Source organism: Equus quagga, chromosome 8, assembly GCF_021613505.1.
Source record: "Equus quagga isolate Etosha38 chromosome 8, UCLA_HA_Equagga_1.0, whole genome shotgun sequence".
NCBI lineage: Eukaryota > Metazoa > Chordata > Mammalia > Perissodactyla > Equidae > Equus > Equus quagga.
The window spans coordinates 25,211,169-25,232,875 of NC_060274.1; the positions used below are offsets into that span (position 1 = coordinate 25,211,169).

The following is a 21,707-nucleotide window of genomic DNA, read 5'->3' on the forward strand; positions in this document are numbered from 1 at the left end:
TCTGTGGAAGTTAATTCGGCAAACGCCCTGTTAACGCAGTTTGCCCCGCCACAGCCGCACTTGCCACAGACACTGCAGAGTGACCTGGGAACCTTCAAGCTCAGCCTGGGCAGACACAGCTGTGATTATAAGTCAAAGAATCAGAACTTGAGTTACTTCACTTCTGTCATTCTATGGGATCACTTGGAATTTTTAATTTTTGTCTAAATGCAAAATGCTAGTGTAATATTTCTATTTGAAAAGCACAAATTTTAGTTCATGCATAAAATACGCTATGAACTTGAGTAATCTTTAAAATCAAAATCATTCCTTTTATTTGTTGTTTCAAAACAAAAGACTGAAAACTTACGTTGCTTCCCAATTACAACATGAAAATAATTTCATCACATGATGGGGGGGTGGAGAGGTAGGTGCTATAAAAAACGATCCAGTCAAGGTGTCAAATGTGCTAGGAATGCCACTGGGAGTCACTGAATGTTTTTAATGGGAGGAGTCACAAAAGAAAGGTCAAGGTGAATCATAAAAGACATCATCATTCTACCTGTATGTGGCTGCATGTAAGTCCAGCTGCCAATATGTTGTAACCAGAGGAGGAAAATTTAGGGTACACGTTGTCAAAACAATAAAGCATTGTCAAGGAGAGTACTCTGGCATGGGGTCTGGATGGCTGCTGCATTTCCAGGGTGGAGTATCAATCCACCCCAGCCGGGCCGTGAGCGAAAGCAGACAGTTCTCATTTTTAACTGCCAGCAGAGCACTGTATTTCAAGAAGTCACAGGAAATAATGCGATTTGGAGGGTTTTGTCACCCAATATCTTGGGAAATGTCAGCTGAGGAAAATAAGTCTTCAGAGCGTTTTGTTCAGGATGCACGGCTGTCATGACTTATACTGTTTCCAGTATTCCGTGCACCGCCCTGTGGGAGGACCGCGCATCCCCGTTCTGCGGAGGATCGTGCATCCCCATCCTGGGGAGGATCGTGCATCCCCGTCCTGGGGAGGACCGTGCATCCCCGTCCTGCGGAGGATCGTGCATCCCCATCCTGCGGGAGGACCGCGCATCCCCGTCCTGGGGAGGACCGGCCTGTCTGGAGGGCTGCCTGGCCTCGGCGGTGGAACGTCCGTGGCCAGCGTTCCGGGCAGCCGTGTGCAGAGTTGCGTGGCCTCTGCCAGGCTCCTTGCCCGGTCTCCGCCGCCCCGCACGCGCGGCGCCCCCACGGCCCGGGTTCCCGATGGCTACGAGGAGCAGGACCCCTCCGTCAACCCACGGGGAACGGACAGCGCGGACAAGAAAGAAACGCTGGAGCTTCAAGCCACTAAGAGTTTCTGGGTACTTGTCATCACAGCACAAACTAGCCCACGTTAACCGAGAGCAGTCCTTCCCGGGGCAGACACGCTGGAACCCATCCCGCGTCCAGCCGGACGAGGGGAGATGACACCTGCGGGGCTCGCAGCGCGGATAGCGGAGAATTGCACATCCTGGGCAGCGCTTCGCGTGAAGACCGTCCGCATGGAAGGACGCTGTAGACCCGGCTCGTGAAACCCACCCTGGTCCACACTTGGGGGCGGTGCATGCGTGGGGCAGTGCGTGGGTCACCGACGACCTCTTCAGACGGCTTGAGGTCTCCGTCCGCGTTGGGAAGGGCCGTGCTGCTGAGCCGAGCTGTCTGTGCGTGCGCAAGCCTTGGAGGGACCCCCCCCCCCCCCCGCCCGTTTTATTTAGTCTTAATTTTGACTCTCTTTTATGCATCTTATCGTGTTTTACTTTCTTTTTCCGTAACAACTTTTAATTGGTGTATTTTACTTAATCTTATTAATCTCTTCAAGTCCTTTAAAGAACAAGATGGGAGTATGAATAGATAAATAAATATTACAGAACAAGATCGTTACCATGTTATTGATTTTTTCTAACCGTGTGTCATGAATCTGTGTCACGTCACCAAAATTACTCCTAATAAACATCAAAATTTTAGTCCTGCTTATTCAGTAATTGGCTTATTAGCAGAGGGCCCCTTGGACCTGAGCTGTGAGCAGCGCACGGCCAAGGCAAAGTGACAAGGGTCTCCCCGAGGAGAACGGGTCTGCTGACGGTATTTGCTTATACGTTTTTTCTTTCCAGAAAGCCCCTGTTCAAGATGGACAATGTAACTCCTTTAATGAATGAATAAATTAGTCTAAAACTTTTACTTAATCGAGCTCCTCTTCTTACCCTGTAAAACGTAGGCCCTGTTAAACTGCGTAAAGAAATGGAAGGCACATCCTAGACTTCTGGAAGTCTCCATAGTTTAGCTGAGGAGTTCGATTCAGGGAGTAAAGCCACAAACAAAAACAACTCAGGATAGACAGAAGTACTCTGGGCCAGCCGATACCTAGGGGCTGGAGGAACTCGGAAGAAAAGGATGGTAGTGTAAGAATAAAATTAATTTGAGGCGGCTTTCTGGAGGAGGAAGACGTTGGGCCAGGTCTATTCATCACTGCTCCTTCAAAGCTTCTCTTATCACACTTTCCTCCCCTACTCCTTTAAAAATTAAAAAAAAAAAAATCTCACAATTAAAATGTCTGGCCCAGGAGACTGAGAGCTTACCCTCCGCCCGCAGAAGGGGCTGTCTAAAAGTGGGCCCCAGGACCCCTAAGGCTGCATTCTGGTCTGGGTGCAGATCGGCATTTGTTGACAGAACCTTTCCCAGCACCAAGTATGTTGGGGTCACTGGGAAAGAGGAAACTTATGAATAAATTTGAAAGGGGGTCTGAAAATTTAGATGAATGCCAGAGGAATCCTTTGTGAATAAAATTAAGCAGTCATTGCCATGAGGACAAATGTTTTAACTGGCTCTGCTCCGCAGCCACGGCCCAAGGCTTCCTCGAGGAGGCAGAGGCACGGGTTTGTGTTAAACGGCTTAATTTTCGTAATCAACTATTTCATTGTGAGTTTTTAATTTCATTCCCATGCCTCTTTTTTTTCATTTTGCCATAATACAGCTCTAAGTACCGTGGCAAACATCTGACAGTCTGCTCAGCAGGTGCTGGGCTCTGCCGAGCTTGCGTGGCACTACCTTTTATTAATTGGGTTTCAAAATGTGTTCGTGTGTGAACAGAAGCTAAGATGGGACTATTGTACCTGTCAACATGAAGCTGGGTGAAAGAAAATATTTGGAATGTGTTTTAAAATAACTCATTGTGAGCTTGATCGGATGCGAATTTAAAAGCAGAAATATTCTTTAATGTTGAAACAAATAATCATGCAATCGAAACAGCAATAAAATTAAAGAAATGATAGGGTTTGTTCAAGTAGTTGATAGCAGTGGAACATTTTCTTTGTGCCTAATAGATTACACATTGACGAGACTTTTCTGAACAAGCATTTTAGTAAAAACTCTAGAGGCCTGGGGAGGTGGTGACTACTTTGAAAACCAACAGCTAAGGCTCTCTCAATACGTCTGATGTTTCCAAGTTAATTTTTCTCTCACTTTGGAGGTAATTTTCCTTATCGAGAAAAACTTGTAATCTGAAATTCCAAATTCCAGTCTAAGAGAAGCTCTGCCCAGCACTGACCCTCTGAGGACCACGTCTCTCTGTTGGTGAAGCAGAAGTAGCTTTGTGGCTCTTTTCTCCCTTTTTCATATATGTATTTCGAATTCAATGAACTTTACTGACACACATTCTGAAACTCCCACTGAGGGCAAAGGATAAAAGGGAGATGAAGAGAGGGCAGTAAAAGCTGATAAAAAAACCTCAGGGGTGTGTCAGGCCCTCTCCTGTCATTATCCCTGTCATTTCCATCCTTAACTTTGCTCGTCTTTGAAGTAGTGAATGTTATCTGCATCCTCCCCGGGCTCAGGGTCTACCTAGTCAGGTCTCCTCCACAGGGCTGCGTCCTGAAATTTAAGTGCGGGGAAAATAGAGGTGAAGCAACAACAATCATAAGATGAAAACCTAAACAACTAAAAATATATATATTCATGTTTGTTTCTGCTTAAAGAAATATACTGTCGTAAAAAGTCTTGAAGAGTTGTGCCAATGGACAAAGTAAAAACTGAAAACGCTGAAATTCTACTCCCAGAGATAGCCACTGTGGATTCCCTACTGGACTTTTTTACATGCATTTTCACACACACACACACACACTTTTTAAAAATAAAAATGAAGCCATGTCAAACAGTCTGCTTCAGCTCGCTTTTGTACACTTTGTAATATATCAGAACAATGCTCTTTCCCCACCCCTGCTCCCAGAGTATGCTTTTTTTGGTGAGGAAGTTTGGCCCTAAGCTAACATCTGTTGCCAATCTTCCTCTTTTTTTTTTGCTCCCCTCCCCAACCCCCAGTACATAGTTGTATATTCTAGTTGTAAGTCCTGCTAGTTCTTCTATCTGTGACGCCTGCCACAGAGTGGCTTGATGAGCAGTGTATAGGTCTGTGCCCAGGATCCAAACCAGTGAACCCCTGGGCCACCGATCTGGAGAGCGCGAATTTCACTGCTGTGCTGCCAGACCAGCCCCTCAAGGACAATGTTTTCGTTTGATGTATAGAACTGCCACATTCTTGTACTATCTGTCCAGTATTTCACTCAATGAATGGAAAATAATTTTTTAACCAATTCCTATTGACAACGTTTACAATGTTTCTGCTGTATCAATATCGCAATCACTTGGGTAAATACGTCTGGAGGAGATAGGTTTCTAAAAACAAGACTAAGAAGTTAAAAGTTAAAAACTTGCTACATATTTCCAATTTACCTCCAAAAATGTTGCAGTAATTTACATTCCTATGAACAGTGTTTGAGAAAATATGCCTTTACACATATTTTCAAGCTTTGCTAATCTGAAAGATAAAATTTATCTTGCTTTTGTTTAAATTTGTATTGTTAGCTACACTGAGGTTATTTACACCATTTACTTGGAATCTTCACAATGCTGAGTCATCTCACTAAGGGGCATGCCACGGCTGTGTGTATATCAGGTCTTCTTTCTGTCTTTCAGTCAAGTTATATTATTTTCCTGATAGATATCTTACAAATTTCTTATTAAATTTCTATGCATTATATATTTCTATTGCTGTTGAACTGGGATTTTTTTCACTATATTTCCCAGTGATTTTACTAATACAAATGAAACTCATTGATATCTGAATTTGTGTTTTATTTCTAGCCACTTTCCTAAATTCTATTAGTTTTAGTAAAGTTTCAGTTGGTGTCAAGTTGTTGTTTTTGGTTTTGTTCTTGGGTAGACTACCATAATATTATAAGTAATACATTCTGCCTTTTATTTTCCAATGCGTATGCATTAATGCTAATGGCCGTTCTTGCCTTACTTCAGAATTCAATAAGAAAGCCTGTAGTTTTTCACCTTTACAATAGTGTTGTATAATTTGCTTGGGGCCTTAGACCACTTTGAGAATCTAATAAAAGTTACAGACCCTCTTTCTCCTCCCTAGAAATACATGTGCTGCATAAACAAGCAAATTTTTCATGTATTTTTATTTGAGGCATACACCCTGTGAAGCTGATGAATACACTCACACAAAAACACCCCCTGGACAGGCTCAACTGACATCACTGAAGTTGCTTCAGCAGACTGGCCAAAGGGACAACTTCCAAGTAGGCGAAGGGTGTGAACTTCATGCAACAAGTGTTTGGTGAGCACTCTCATTAGGGGTTTGAGTTACCAACAGAAGGGTTAGCTTTCCAGTGCAATTAAAAACAGACACTCCGCAAGGCACGGGCTCTACATTCCCCTGGGACTACTCCCCGTCAGTCCAGAAGGAGAGACAGATAAGTAAACACCACAACATGAGAAGTGATGTTCGAGATGCGTGCATTCTGGAGGAGAGCACACCTGGACACTATTTTCATCAACTGCAGGAAGTTTTACACAGAATGTGCCTTCTGGAGTGAGATTTTAAAGGGGGTATCAAAAGGGCAAAGACATTCCAATGAGAGAAACAACAAAGAGGGAAGTATTTTGGCCTGATATATTTGTAGAACGGTGGGTTGTCCCCTGTGCTTGGACACAGAAAGAGTGCAAAGATTTTCATTGCACTGTTTGAAATGACTCTGTTTTTATGGTAACCTCAGCCAAAATAACATAGTGTTACAAATCTTGCAAAATAAAGATTCCTCAGAAACCTCACACAAATTGCATAACTCTTGAACTATTTTGTTTCAGGGTAGAAACCTCATAGATATTCTCAGTCCTACCATTGGCTTACCAATTTAGTCCTTTTGTTCCTTTCTTAGTTAATTGATCCAGAATATTGTGGCCTGCTGAGAATGCCTGAGGGCTTTCTTTGTCTGGTACCAATTTCAGAGACTTCTGGCTGAATGCATAGTGGAAGTTGTTAGCAGTTGCTGGAAATCTAGTGTGAAAAAGCTGGCTTTGGGGAGGTTAACCCAGAAATACCAATTATCTACTTTACATCCATACATAGAAAACGATATATCTCTTGGGAATATTCACTTACCTCCTACTCATCTCAATTAAGTTCCTTATACATGTTTGTCCATGAATGGCAGGCCTCTTTTCCCACTGTTTCTGTCAATTCACTCTCTTTCCTCTCCTGATGCTGTCTATATTATAATTTTCTCAGTGGTTTTTCCCCTCGTCACTGTTCTCAGTGATCTTCAGCACTAGTCACCAGACCAGAATTTGCAAACTGAAAATCCGCTCTTCCAATCTTGCCCAAAGATGGTATTTTGCTTGTCCTTCACTCTCAGCTGAATCAGAATATGGGGGTGAGGGCGTTCCAGAAGGGGAGAGAGGTTGTGGCAGGCGTCAGAATTCCTTAAAAGCTCCTCAGATAATTCTCATGAACAACAAGGATGGAGGACCCCTGGAACCCACGGCGTCCCTCATTAACCCATCGGTATAGCCCTCCCTACTCTCGTCTCCCCACCTCTGCCGCCCATCCCCACACAGGCTCTAATTAACAGAATCTCGCTTCTCTGGGAAACAATCAAAAGCCACGTTTTACTATGGAAATGACCACTATTACATCAAATTTTCTTAGAATTTGAATACCTATTAATTTTCACAGTTGAGACACTGAATCTATACATGTAAAGGGAAAATATCTTTAATAAAAATGTAGTTTCCTAGGTTTTTTTCCCCACCTCTGTCTTCGCAGTGTAAAACCACTGAGTTCTTTTTATGCCTCACCCATTGGTCATTTGTCTTGTTCCTTTAATTTTTGAATTCAAGTGACTGGGAACATATTTATATAGTATGATTACAATCTCACTGATTCTCACAGCAATTTTGGTGTTCGAAGCATATTAAGGAAAGAAAAAAGCAACTACAATGCTGAGGAGCTCCTAAAAAATTCCTCAGTCTTTTAGAAAATGCTTAAATGTAAAATATCACCTAAAGTATTCCATCACGTGAAAGCTAAGTTATTCTGTTGTAGACACAAATTGCACTTGTTTGGGTTTTCTTTCTCTTATTATTTCCTTAGCTTTATTCGCACCCTTTAAATCGATGCTGCTTGGTAAACTCTTCATTAGTATTTGTCAAATTATTATTAGATTCAGCTACCTTCTGTTATTATTATAGTCACATCCTCAAAGTGTATTTGCAACACATTCTTCATGGGTGACCCTAAAATGAGCTGTTATTAAGCATATGATTTGAGCATATACAATAGAAATCATTTTCAGAAAATTCCAAATAGCTTGAGACGCCTGTGGAGAATTCTGAGAGATATCACCCAAAAGCCATCATACACTTGTTCTTTTCCTCTCAAGACTGGATCCTCTTAGTTCTAACTCCCTGACCCCTCTTTCTCCAAGCGCCACGCAGCAGGTGCCCACCACGCTCGTGATACGTATGTGACTACAGGAACACATTGAGTTGTGTTGGCTCCACCAAGTTCTCCCTTTCTCTCAGCCTATTACTAACTTCATTGGATAAATTCCAATTGAGTGACATTGCTTTAAGGGCAAGATGTTTTCCCAAGCCAAAATGTCATATTTAGGCTTTAAAGCATTTTAAAATAATTTAAAATAATGGTAAGTCAAAAACAATTTTCCTAATCTTAATTGATATCATGCCCATAAATAGCAATAATTTATTTCTATGCAAAAGCTCTTCAACCTTGTACTAAGAACTGAAAAACCTGAATTCTATTTTTGGCTCTAGCACTGATTTCCTGCTATAAGTCTTTCAGTTTCCACATTTATGAAACCAGCAAGCTAGAGAAAAATAAGCTGTTGTGTGCTTAGGCATAAGGACCTCAGGAATCAATGAGTTAATAATTTACACACAGCACATTTTCCTTAGAGGGGAACAGCTTTCATAACACACCACGAGTATAAAGTTGAAATAACTAAGGATGATAAATGTAGCCAACCCCAGTTATTTTGTGATGTGTATGGTATTTTAACTTTACAAATTCTGCCCTAACATATGGTAGCATTTAGCCAATACTCCTAATAATATTTATAAGTATATGGAGAATTAGCTCACAAATACAGTTCAGGAAGTTTATTTTGATGATTTGTTTTTCATGTTCTGTGAAATGAATTGCTTTTTGAGCTCAGAAAAAGTGCCTTAAGGGGGCACTTCTTTAATATTTAAAGTGAAGTTGATCCCGTTGAATGTTTTAATAAGACACAAGGAATTGGCATCTCTCCTGGGAGTCAACTCGCTAACTTTCTGCCCCATTAGCCAAACTGTTGCACGATACACAGAAAGATGGCAAAAAGCAGAGCAAATCGTCTCTGTATTTACTGTTGTTGCTTTTGAGCCAGGGGAAAGATATAAACAAGCCACTGTGTGTGAGGATGAAGCAGGAACTGGGGCCTGACTCCATCGCTGGCCATGCACCGTTCTCACAGAGCATTGCAGCATGAAGGCCATTTTCACCAAGAGCATTTAATTTGATCCTGTGACCCCCCCTTGACTTGTTAGTGATTTTTTTTTAGGAAAAAAAAGTAAAGGAAGAAAAATTACTGTTGTCAGTCAAGCCGAAGGCAATCAGATCACAAGGTTAACATGAGCTGCCCAACACATCACCACATATATACCCCCAAATCTCGCTCAGTTTTCTCCTCTACAACCTACTCCTCATATCCCACTCATGCTACCCACCAACACACACACACAGACACGCAAACACAAGAAATAGATGGAACCATACAACTATTTCAACAGCGCTGGAACAAGTTCACGACTTAGAAAAAATGTAGAAAACTTTAAAGAGGAAAGACTTTGACAAAATAAATTTTTAAAAAAGAATACAAATTCACATATATTTTTCTAGGGCAATTTTCCAAGTAGTAACTTTGCAAAATTTCTATTTGAAAAAATAAACCGTGTATTTCATACATTGCTTTCCAACTTTAGTAACTATGTGAACGTGCTCTCAATTTCAAAATGCAATTAAACTTCAAGTTTACTTGTGACCTACTAAAGAAGGTTCCTGGATCAGAAGTAAAAAAGTAGAAATGCTTATTAAGAAGTCTTTAATATGGCTTATACAACAGAGTATCCTAGGATTTTAGGATGCTGAGCTCTTTCTTAATGAAAAGGCTAGTTATATTAAGTGTGAATGTTAGAAACATACATTAAATGCTTCATTTGCTCCCTAAGGGGGAAACATGTTAAATCAAGCAATAAATATTTTTTTAAAGACTCAGTAAGAGATTTCATGGAATCCTCTCACATTTACAAAGATTTCGAGATTTTTAATTGCCTCTATATGGCAATAAGTTGTCCATCTCTAATTTTCATTTAGCTTGTTTTTTTCTCTGCCAATGATTTTTGGCTTAATGCTCCCTTTTAGAATGTGTAAACAGAAACATAAGCAGATGATTTTTATTGGATCCACTCAAACTAAAAATAGCTAAGTTAGTATTAAAACAAAACATATACACCACAATATTTATGTCAGCCTTTTGAGCATTCATTTTCCTGACATCAAAACATTTTCATCATACTACAGCCACTTATGAATATGTGCTAGAATGTATATTTTGCATGTCTATAAGAGCCCTTATTATTATCAGTATGTTCATTCTACATTCACCAACATCTTAAAGCACCTGGAACTTTAGTGGCAGAGTTACACAGACATCACAGAATTTCCCTACAAAGCGAATCTAGTGTCATCTGAAAACAAATAATTCTTGTCCCTCAATTACATAAGCAAATAAGGCCTCTGGGCAACAGAAATAGTTTTCCTGACATCCAGGAGGTAAAATCCCTTCACTTCATAATACATTTTTCTCCTGTTTTCACAAAATTTTAAGAATGTTAACTATGCACTTTCTAGACCATGGTAGATTAGAAGCTATAAATGGAAAAAAGATAGAACTGAGTAATTGAGCAAGCACTCCAACAATGACAAGGACAAATAACTAAAAGAAAAACTACTGGGGTCAGACCTGTGGTGCAGCAGTTAAGTTCACACGTTCCAATTTAGTGGCCCTGGGTTTGCTGGTTCGGATCCCGGGTGCAGACCTATGCAATGCTTGGTGTCCCACGTATAAAGTAGAGGAAGATGGGCACAAATGTTAGCTCACGGCCAGTCTTCCTCAGCAAAAAGAGGAAGATTGGCAGCAGATGTTAGCTCAGGGCTAACCTTCCTCAAAATAAATAAATAAATAAAAGAAAAACTACTAAAAGCAGACAAATAAAATATAGTAATTTGAGAAAATCTTGAGATTTATTAAAAGGCAAAACTTGTCTATACTTTTAATGGGCCTGCATTGGTACACATATTTATAGTTATACCTCAGTCATAAAAATAGTTATGTTTAATATGCTCTCTAATATGTTTAAGAGCGTAGTTTCAAATATAATTATAAATGTCTCCAATAAAAATAATCAGATTTTTTTTAAGTTTTAAAGTTAAAAACATGTGAGTTTTGAATATTTAGGAAATTTACTTTTGCAGAACACCTCTTTTTCCGGCAAACACAGGACTAAGTGAGACACTTGGTATTGATATAATTTTAAAGTTCAAATGATTCTTTTACTGAAGTAAAAAGGCATCAGGACTTCAGATAGAGCGGAACGAGCCCTTGGTCACACTGAAAATGCTTTGCTGGTCACTAGGTGAACGCAACCAGTAAGGCAGGATTTTGTTGACTGTCCTGGTTTTATTGTTTTTCAGCCAATTAGCAATGTTTACAGAGAGAGGACAATAGCTGAGTGGCAAATCACAAAGATATGGGGGTTAAGTCAGACCACGGTGCCTTGCTGCTGACTTCATTTCCGGGTTTGGCTAGACCCTGCATTTTTCTGGTCCCTGGAGATTCTTTATTTAAAAAGAAATGATTCTTTTCAGATGATCCACTCTACATAAACACACACATGCCAATATGAAAGTATAAACTATGCCTGGTCTTATGTTTTTAAAAGGGGCAGGAAAGGAGGAGTTTGGGCAAGATGGTAGTTTTTAGGTTAGGCATTTTAGGAAGCATGCAAAACTGGTTAAATATGAGTTTTCTTGAACATAGCAACAGAAAATAATTTAGTTAGCTGATGAACCAGTCCATGGTAAACATTCACTAGCTAACTGTTTCATTTGGCCATGTTCTATCAGATGAACCACCCAAATTCCTGGTTACCATTATCCCACGCTGTTATAATGCCTATGTTTTATCCCATCATGCTTTGCGGCATGATGGTAAACTAATATCACAAAATTCCAATAACACAATAACACCTGATGACTATTGCTCAAACGCAGGGAATTCTCAGTGCAGATTGGATCCCACTGGCAGAGCTGCTAACTTATACCTGATCCAGATGTCTCAAGTCATTCATAGCGAATTCTCTAGTCTAGCCAATTAGTCTTAACATTGAAGCAATTGAGTTACCTGCTGACAGGCTGAATCAACAGATAATTTATGACCTGAACTTCTGTAATTATTTTAATAGCCTTTTCATACCCTTTCCATTCTATTTACCATAACAGGAGCATTTAAAATGAGAACTCTTCACTAAAGGAAAGTAATACGAAGTTCTTGAAGAAATATTTTATTAAAGGAATCAAAGAACTGCCTTTTAAGAGGATCCATCTTAGAAAAGCTCCTCTATTTCTCTTTTTAACTTGTCAGTTTTGAAATATATTGGACTCTTTTTCACCATTTTGAGTTATTATTCTCTCTTAAATTCCAACTTGTTTATTGCTTATACGAAGACCTTCAAACACTTCAAGGATCAACTTGCTCTTCTTTATCTTGCTATTGTTAACGATGGAAGCTCACACAGGAGCCGTTCGTTTAAGTCTCATTTCTCCTCACTGATCAGGCCGAGGATTCCGGACTTCAAGAGGCCAGTTGGCCACTGAGATGGTGTCAGCCTGTCTTCACTGTGTTTACTCGCTTTCTGCTCCACACTGCATCCTGGAAAAGGTGTCCCCGACACCCCCTGCACTGATAACAGGGCAAATGTCATGGCCATCAGAGGCGGGCTAAGGAAGAACATAGAACAATGCAAGTTTCATGAAGAAAAATGAATAAATAAATCGTTTTAATCCACTTAGGTGACTAAAGAAACTATGACTCAATATTGAACTGCTATACTTTACAACATACCATAGAGAATACCAAAGAAAGTATCGCCTGGGGAGAGGCATGCTCAAACCTTCCCATCTGCAGCTGCTATCAATTATTCTGCCCTGATGTGACCAGAAAGCTCAGTTTCCAATAGAGAAATATGAGTTGTAAAAGAATCCTTATTGGCCACCCCTGCATACCCCGGCCTCTTCATTCTGTTTTGCTTTTCAAATATTTGAAATGTCCACAAACTTTGTATCCTAGCCCACTGGGAAGCTAGAAAAGCAAACTTAGCCAGTTTCAGGGCAGAGGAGAGGTTTTGTGGCTTTCAGAGAATCTCCATTGGATTACAAAAGCTCATAAAAGGGCACCTTCTCCCTAAGTGTTACATAAACCGAGTTCTGTCTGTACTTGTGATTTATGCTCTTATTGAGGATCTTGTGTCTTCCTTCTCTCCATTCTAGAAGATGAGTGAAGGACAAAAAGCCTATTTGGAATGGTTAACCTGATCATTTTTTAAAAGATGTGTGCAAATCACTGGGGCTGGGATCCCATTTGTCAACCAAATTGTCAGGAAACAATTTATTACTGACAAGAACAAAGTGTGCAGCTGGATATCCCAAACAACGGCATGCTAAATGAGCCAGAGACTTATAAATATCTTCTCGAGGACTGCATTTCCTATAGTCTAAAATTATTCTAGAAGCAGCATGGTATAATGGGAAAAAGAATTGTACTGGGCATCAGGACGTCGGAGCTTTCTTTTGCCTGTTCTGGTGACTAGCTTTGCTGTTAAGTTATGCCACCTCCTGATTTTTGTAAAAAAAAAAAAGGAAGAAAGAGAGAAACTAAGAAAGAAATAAAGTTTATACTAGATGACTTCTGAATTCCTTTCAAGCTCCAAAATTCTATACTGACAACACTAATATCTTATACAGGGAACACTGCCACCTAAATGCTACACAGATTAACCTAGGCTCGTTCAAAAGATAAGAAAACAGAATTTGAAAGATGGAAAAGAAGGTCTGTTGTAAAACAGACTTTTGATTTCTGTGTGAATTGTAGAATCAATTATGTAATTGTTTTTCCGGCACAGTTAGTACAGTAAATTCAAGAGAGGGAATGTTAATAACAAATCAGAAAGAGACAAAGTAATTAGGAATTGGAACTTCACTTTAAAAACAAACTCTTAAAAAGAAGCAGTGAATAAATGACCCCCTCTCCTTTAGAACCCCAGGCTTTTATTTTGCTACACTCCACCTTGTTTTATAAGTCCCTTATAAATCTGTTTTTTCTGCTGGACTCTTCGTTCCTGGATGGCAGGGCCAGCTTTTACCCTTGTTTACATCTTTCACAGGGCTGTGCCCAGAAAGGCACTCAATAAATATTTGTTGAACTGAATTCTATTTTCAACATATTGGACGAGTGTGGCAAATATTACATGGAGTAATTAAACTCAACTGAGGTTTCTGTAAATTTAAATTTTAGTTGAATCCTCAGCCTCTTTGTCTTATAAGTGACTCGGGACACTATGATTCTGTGTAGAACCTGTGAAATATCTAACTAACTGGAGAAGACTTCCTACCTTGAAAGAAAGAAAAATATCAAATCGTAAGTATGTAATCTTATCCTTATCTATTACAGTTTCTCTATCGCTCATTCCTCTATTAATCCAGTTACCATATATTTAATGTGTGTCAGATTCTCTGGTCATACAGCTGTGGTTCCCACTTTCAACAGCATGTTTCTAGTCTATGGAGAGAGAAGGTCAATTGCAATACCGTGGGATAACTGTGGTGATATTGATATGGATACAATACTTTGATAGCATGGAAAAGTGATGCCTGAATGAATGTCGAGGATCTGAGTTGAAAGCAGTAACTCAACAACTTTATTTGAAGTTTTTCAGAAGAAACCATGGCTAAGTTGAATAATGAAAGGTAATTCTGAATCATTCAGCACAAAGGCCTAAGACTTAGACAAAGACAGTAGCATTTTATATTTATTTAAGGAATTTTACGTAGCCTTTATTATATGCCAGGCATTTTTCCAAGCACTTTATAAACAGTAACTCCTTGAAGACTCATAACAACCATAAGAGGGAACTAGTATCATCCTTCTTTTACAGATAAGGAAACCAAGTCATAGAGAGGATAAATCCCTTCACCAGGTCAAATAGCTAGTAGGTGGTAGAGGTGGGATTTGAACCCAGGCATTTATCTTTTACCTTCTTGGTTACGTGCTGCTGCTCCAAGGCTGCACAGCTAGAGAGCCGGCTGCCCCCACTCACCTCTTCCTCATGTGTGCTCTGCCTCGACACGCGATGCACTCGAGTTTGTCCTGACTGCTTTATCTGCGTCCCTGCGTGCTATCTGTCTTCCCCATCACGCTGCCAGTGTCACATGGGGCTCCCACTGTGGAATATGAGCAGAAGAGTCATGTAGTCGAGTGCTCCGGTTGAAGCAGAGGGAAAGGAGGTTGTCTTGGTTATAATATCTATGGTGTACCTGATATTTCAATGGATTTTTTGGCCCAGGCACATTTGAAGTGGGGAGATAGACTAAGAAGCAAAAGTGTTTCAAAGTAAGTGGCTAAGATCTACTTCAGATGACTCTTAAATGCCTCAACCACATCAAAGTGAAAAAGGGTCTTCAGCTGGAGATCGGAAGAGAATTTTTAGAGAGGAGACAACTTATCTGAAAAGGACTTTGCTGAGTCACAATCATGCCGTTGCTGGTCCAGGAGAGCAGATGATAGCCCTAACCTCAAACCTAGTCAGAGAACTTCAAGACAGGACTCAAGGAAGAATTTTCTAGAGAGAGTAGTGGGAGGGGCTGGCCCCTGGAGTCTCACTTAAGCAAAGCAACTTCACTACGACTCCTCCAACAACTTACTGTTTGTCCTCTGCACTTTAGATGGTATCTGACTCCCACCTGGAAATCTAGAGGACAAGAGATGAGCCAACGAATCTTTTCCACAGGGATGTGAAGGAAGTGGGCTGTGCTGAGATGAGGCAGCAGGCCCAGAGTCCTGGAACAAAGAATATGTGAGTGTGGGTCTAGGACCTGGAGGAGGCCACGCATGAGAAGCCAGCACAGAGCTGAGCGGGCAGAGAGCTGTTGTAAGTCCTGTAAGAGGGGTGTCTAGATGATGACTCACACCTTGGTGGACGCTGATGCTTCTGGTGGATGCACAGGATCTAAAGGATGAGTAAGTGATCACCCTAAGCAGGGCAGCATTTGCCCTTCTCAAGGGGAAGTGTGGTTGAAAGACTTTCATTGATTTGAGGGGTGGGGGTAGAGATGAGGGTTTTCTAAGAGCCCATGAGAGGACCCGTGGTAGAATGACCTGGCTTTGCCCACCTGCCAAGTCCAGAGAGGGGGAGCTGGATCACCAGGGGATTGTCGAGTGAATGAGGACTTTCCTGCACCTTTTTCTCACTCCCTTCCATCATGCCCTGTTTGGAAGGGATTCAGAACCCCAAAGTTAGCCAAATGAGGACAGAGGCACAGAGGAACAGAAATCCTGCAAGAAAAGAGTGGAGAACCCAGCCTTACACTCCTTCCCTAATAACAGGGAGGGCTTTGATATGGGACATCTTCATGATTCCAATGTGACAGTGTTTGGTGACATAAAGTAAAAGTCTTCATTATCTAAATGTAACAGAAGATTTCATGGAGGCTGCCAATCACTGTAAAGAGAAGAGCTTGCCCCAGTGAAGCAATTTAAAGGGACAGTGAGGGTCAAAAATAAAGATGCTCGACAATTACCTCAACTGTCACAACTGGCATTCAGCAGAAACAACAGATACACCCAAAGTGTGCTGACCCAACCCAGGCAGGAGCCTGAGTCGCAGCTCAACAGAGCTTCAAGAGGTCCGGTGACCCCCATGCTTCCCAGAGAAGCCCGGAGCCCACTCTAGGTCACCCACAAGCATGTTTAACTCCATGGTTTTCCTGTGGCAGTTTACCCCATGCAACCTGCAGCCTCGCAGACTCAGCAGTCTCTCCCAGTCCCAAGCTCAGGGCCTGACGAAGCAGGATGCTCACACTGCAGCCTGGCCCAAGCTCAAGAAGCAGGACTGAAGCCACCCACTGCTGGGTTCCCAATCCCTCGTCATGCCGGCACCTGCAGTTGTCTTCTGCCACGTTTCCTGCTTTGCTCCTGCAGCGCAACTGCTAGTACTACTCACAGGTCCTTCAACACAAGGTGAGTTTCGGTTCCTCTACACTTCATCTTCCTTCGCCCCCAGATATTTACACTGCTGCCCCCACGTCTAGCACCCTCTCTGATCCATTCCTGCCCTTTCTCTGGAAGCCAAGTGTGTGATTAAGAGCATGTCTCTGGAGAAAGATGTGGGTCTAAATTGGACTTCCTCTATGGAGTAACTTTTGACCTTGGATGACGTACTTAGTCATTCTAGCCCCGACTTCCTCATCTATAAAATGAGGATAATAATATTATTTACTTCGTAAAATTGTGGTGAGGATTAAATGACATAATGAAGAAAAACTATTTAGCCTATGGCCTGACACATATAAAGTATCAAAAAACATTTGTTGAAAAACTGAATAAATGGGCAAATAGACCCTGACACATCCGGTTTCCTGGTTGTGGAAAGCCACTCCCTCCACCACAAGTCTGGCAAACTCCTACTGACCCTGCTAAACCTGGACTAACTAGAGTCATTCCAGAGAATGAGTAACCTCTCACTATACTGATGTCTCGGGTCTCCAGGATATACCGTTGGGTGAGAAAAGAAAAGTGCTTAATAGCACGTATTTGTACCTTTTGTGAAAAAAAGTTGTCATGTTAACCTTTACCTAGAAAGAAGAGGAAATAATACATAATGACTATTTGTGTGTATTTTTGCTAAGTGGAAACCCTGAAAAAATAAACCCGAAGCTACTAGTAGTGATGTTTGAATTCAGCCTCATGAACAGTGAGGACTTTGTGCATATAGGTGATGTCAGTTTTTAGGCACTTGGATCAATTTTTGTTTACGACTCTTATTCCATATGAACCAAAACACTAGTGACTCAGTTAAATTAATTCTGAAAACTCATTTTCCAGGCAAGAGGGGAGTAGAAAGAGAAGGAAAAGAGAACTTGCCTTGTGCCAGCTACCAAGTCAAGTACTTTACGTGCATTAGCCCACGTGACCTTCACGGCCCTGCTAGGTGCAGGTCGAGAGCCAGACAGCTCCTGAGAAGTAGAGCTGGAATCCAAACTCCCCTCGGAGTCCAGGCCCTGCACGCTTTAGCCGCAGAGTGGGGTGTCTGTTTATTGCCCATTTTGGTAACTGACATGGAATTGGTAAGCCTGGCTTACTCCTACTTCATCATTGGACTTGCTAATAAAGACATCCAACAGTGCTGGCTGAGTACTGACTCTTGCTGCACACTAATAGAGACTAATAGAGGCATAAATTATTTTATGGCACTTATGCAGCTCTTCAGCCAGTTATGAATTCCCATAAACGGAGTCTCCTCTGACTTTATTTCCACATATTTCTACATGTTTAACCTAATATTCCATTAAATTCCACTTTGAAGACTGAAGACTATAAAAATGCAATGAGTTTATTTTGGCATGAATTGTTTTTAATAAGTCAGTGCTGATTTCTAATTATCACTGCTTTCTATTCCCGATACTTATAAGTCATGAAAGCAAGCTGATAAGCTTAGCGTAATTTTCTAGAAAGTTTTTGGGAAATTATATTAAAGTCACTTGTTTTTCTTTATTTTCTGGAGGCTACTAAAAGAAATGGACAATATTAGCCTATATCTATATTTTTCCAGGATAGAGGGAAACATTTTCAGTTTTCCATAGTTTTCCATATTGGACACATTTTGTGACCAAATTTACAAAGATTTCATGTTCTAAACATGCACTTTCTGAGCTTAGATTCTCAACTGATGACTTACAGAATACAGCTGTTTCCTCGCCACCACTTTCCAAAGTGAGGGTTTCAGTTCCACCATAATGGTGACGTTTGCCCGCTCCTTTCCAAAGCGAAGATCCCTGATAGAGAAGATGGAAATAGAACCAGCAGTTCTGCCTTCTCTGTGACATTGTGAAAGTTGCATTATCTGTGCAATGACTGGGTCTCCATTACTCTTCTTTCTCTGAATATTGCTAAAAGCAATTTTTCTATTTTTGTATTAAATAGTATTTTTCACAAGCCTCCAATCATTCTCGACTTAGGCTTGTTAACAGTTTTGAGCTACTTTTGTTGTTGTTGTTGTTGGTCAGTGATAATGTGTCCCTCCTCCCATCTTATTTACACACCCTTTTGAACTCTGGCATCAGAGTTGGGTGAAGTCACACCAGTTAAAATATTTCTGTAAGCCAATGTTATTCCAGTGTTAAATTTAAGTGACATGGTCTGATCAGGAGAAGAATTTAGGGTTTGAAAATATTACCAAAACATCATAACATTAGCACATCCTTCACTGCTTTCCTTCCTGCTGTTTTTCATTCCCTGTAATTCATGAATGATAACATTGAGAACTAATCTTCCACACAGAGCCTATCACCACAAACATTACAGTGGGAAGAGGGTATCTCTGTTTCCATAACCTAGACGCTCACTCATCAGATGCGCACAGACTGGGGCACGTTTGTAATTGCCAGTTGGAAAGTTGGTATTCTTTTTTCAGGGGTGGACTAATTTGTTTTGGAAATCAGATTGGGAGAGTCAAACTATAGAGGAGAAGCAAATGATTTGCAGGGCTGGAGAGATTATTTGTTCCCCTGGGACAATTTTCACTTGCCTGTCCTGTGTCTTCCTGTGCATTTGGGACTCAGTTAATCTTTCCTCTCTTGTGCAGAATCTAGGTGTAAATTTCCGTATAAATTGAGATCGGTAGGAACTCAGTAGCTTTAAACCCAGAAAGTCATCGTTTTACTCATTTAATCTCTTTCAGGTCACTTTACTTTTCGAAAAGAAAAAAAGAAGAGTTTCAAAAGGGCGTATTTCCTAGGCCAGATCTAAATAAAAAATTACTTTATTATTATTATTAAAAGACAGTTCTCTTTGCTCTCCTTTACCTTATCCAAGCAGCCACAATTTCTTTCTCAGCAAGGACATCATCAACTCTGCTTTGACTTATCTTACAACCAAGCAAGTATTTACAAAAGGATTAAGAGTGTTCAAGACATTGCAAGAAGCAGGGCAGCCCCCTGACACAGGCACTGACTTTGACACCCAGTTTTCTGGACTGTGCCATTGTAACTACTGCCTTTTTCCTAAACTCTTTCCCATGTCCATGCACAGACGGAGAGGGAAGTACAGTCCATGGTCATTTCCATTTCACCCTCACTACAAAGTTTGCCTTCTTTCTTTTAGTCTCAGATTTAAACAGAAGATTCCCAAGGAGTACAAAGCTCATTAGCAGAGAAAATATCTGCTTATTTCACATGAGAAGAAATTGACAGCAGTTAATGTCTAAGGGAGGAAACTGCTCTTGGACAGTGCTACAGCCAGACCACTGTGGGAAAGAGTCATAAATAGAACTCCTCTTTTCTATGTGTGTATATATCTTTACAATGTGTTGTCTTTTCCTGACTAAGCAGCTTGCTGAATATCAATAATGTGAAGGAAAGAAAAAGAAATCTATTCAAGGGTGGCAAGTATCTTGTAGCAAATTTATATGATCAATGCCCAACACTGGGCAGTTCCTGGCTGTCAGTGTGTTTGTGAAATTAATTTCTTTTTAGATCCGTTTTCTTTCTACAGACAAGAAACGAGAGGGCATTGACAAGGCTTTCTAAAACTAAGACATTACGGAAATAAGATTACCTTTTGTCATGTAAACTCAAAAATAAGCAAAACAGGTCAGAACAGAGAGACTTGAATTCCCCAACGGCTCACAGCCTTGTGAGTCTGGTTCCAGCTCTCTCATAAACTATACAATTTTGAAGAATTCACATAACTTCTTTGAGACTTACTTTTCCCATCTATAAAATTAAGAGGTTAGCCTTAACTATCTCTGAGCTCCTTCCCAATTCAAACATACCACTCGTCCTAAACAACTCCCATAAATGCCTTGACTAGCATGGTCCAGAGCTAACTTTTATGAGAAGTCTGTCCTTTTGAGGGGAATGGATGTAGAAAGCCAGGAATTGCAGGAAGCCATACATTTCAGAGCCCTGTACTTCCCACCTCACGGGCTCGATAATCTTTCCTACTGTTCGAATTACATGCCTTCCCTCCTTTGTTAGAATTTGGTTCTTTTTATGAATTAATTAAAGAGCTGAAAGTGGTAAAGTGGCCCATCCTAAGTCACACAAATTACCTAGGAATGAAGTCTATGTTTTTGTTTTGTTTCCTTTCCCAGGTTTCTCTCAGTGTAAAAAGTGGCCTTGTTGAATGGTGTCGTATTTATCACCGTCACAAGACTGTTGGGGTCCTGCTGGGCACATAGCAAGTTACCAGACCCCACGGGAATTTGTATGGCTCACAAAAGGCATGACTCCTACACATGCACTTTCAATCTAAAATAATCCCATCTGTTTGACCTTTTGAGTGTAGTACATAAACATCTCTTTGTCCTTCAGTAAGCAAATAATACCACCATAGCTCAATTTGAATGGTATTTACAGATGAAGAAACAGAGATTCAAAAGAAGTTAATTAATTGGTCCAAGACCATATGGCTAGAAATTAGTAAGACTGGAACTAGAATACAGGGTCTTCTTTCTTCTTGTTCAATTTATCTTAATCTAAACCATTTCACTTCTGAGCTGCATGGTACAGAAAAAAAATTCAAATCCTGCACAACTGAAAATCCTTTCCCTCACACATTAAAAATGGCCTTCCCAAGTCTCAGAGATCATAGCAGGCCATTTTAGACCTAGCACGGTAACTCTTCAACCTGTCCTGGGTGAAACGGTGAACTTTAGTTATTAACTGAGCATCTCCTGTGGCTTGTCAAGATCCTGGAATCTCTGAAAGCCACAAGGAAAGATAAGCCATGAGCCCGGCCCTACCATTTGGAAAGGCAAGGCAAATGACCTCTCAGAAAGATACCTTGTAGTCTAAGGTAGTAAATGAATGGAAAGTGGCAATCTTTTATGTTCATTTATTCACATATTTAGTATTGTCTATATTTAAGTTACTGAGTGTACAAGAGACTGCTGCACATCTTTTAACAGTGTTAAATAATCCTCAAGAGAAAACTAAAGAAATAACCAAACCAATTTTTGACAAA

The 21,707-nt window shown here is 40.6% G+C and overlaps 1 long non-coding RNA gene across 1 annotated transcript; it reads right to left on the reverse strand.

Moving 5' to 3' along the window:
* Positions 1-12,001: 12,001 nt before the first annotated feature.
* On the reverse strand, positions 12,002-18,660 carry LOC124244126 (uncharacterized). The gene is made up of 3 exons (XR_006889891.1): positions 18,421-18,660; positions 14,785-14,908; positions 12,002-12,409 (listed from the first exon to the last, which is right to left on the reverse strand). It is a non-coding gene; the product is annotated as an uncharacterized LOC124244126 (long non-coding RNA).
* Positions 18,661-21,707: the final 3,047 nt, after the last annotated feature.